Here is a 1,039-nt window from a genome sequence, read left to right on the forward strand (position 1 = left end):
AAAAGGAAGAAAGTAGCCTTTGAAAGCTTAAAGACCAGGCAGGTGTGGTGGTGCATGCCTTTAATCCAGCCCTTGGAAGGTGAAAGCAGGAAACTCTGGAGTCAGGTGGTCCTTGGCTACACCCTCCATCTCAGCCTGGGCTACATGGGAGCCAGGCTAAAGCAATTATTAAGTGTAGAATTGCATGCTGTAGTCAGAGGGAATATGATAGAGCAGTCTACCTACAATCCCTTGGGAGGGTGGGGGAAGTCACCCATTTGGCAGTAAGTACTCTTGAGTCATAAATAACAGTTACTAAGCCAGTGTCAAAAAGTTCTAGTGTCCATGGCTACTAAATGGAAACCTGTAAGTTCAGACACACCATGTGCTCTGACACACCGTGTGCGCTGCTGACTAGTTGTCACCTGTTCCTCAAAGAGGGCAATGATGAGAAGCAAAGATAATTTCATTCTCTTTTTTTCTATTATCACAGGGTGAGTCAATGTGGATTCCCACTATTACAAGCTCTATAAACCAATTTGCCTTTGGGGAAAACACAGGGTCCATGCACACCGAGAACAATGGGTAAACCTCGCCCTGAGCATGTGCACTGTATGTGCCTGTGTGATACCTTCAGAAGTCAGAAGGCATCAGGTCCCCTGGAACTGGACTTAGGGATGGTTGTGAGCTACCACATGGATGCTGGGAACTGAACCTCCAGGTTGTCTGCAAGACAAGCAGGATCAGCAAGTCCCCCTACACTGACCCCTCGAGCCCCTGGCCTAATTTTAATAGTTTCACATGGTTAGGCAGGGTACACCTCAGTGGTATCCCTAGCACCAGACACAGGAATTTCCTATAATTAAAATTAACCTTTCTAAAACTAGCAGTCACTAAGTGAAACATTAATATCCAAATAAAAACCACGATGGACAAAGAGGATGAATGTTTTATTTGTTTCTCACAGTTGCACACGGCGAAAACAAAGACGGCACTCTCCTGCCTGTATAAAACCTCCCTGCATTCGCAGGCATTCGCACGCAATGAGAAGACACTAAGT

Source organism: Mastomys coucha, unplaced genomic scaffold (genome assembly GCF_008632895.1).
Source record: "Mastomys coucha isolate ucsf_1 unplaced genomic scaffold, UCSF_Mcou_1 pScaffold22, whole genome shotgun sequence".
Classification (NCBI taxonomy): Eukaryota; Metazoa; Chordata; class Mammalia; order Rodentia; family Muridae; genus Mastomys; species Mastomys coucha.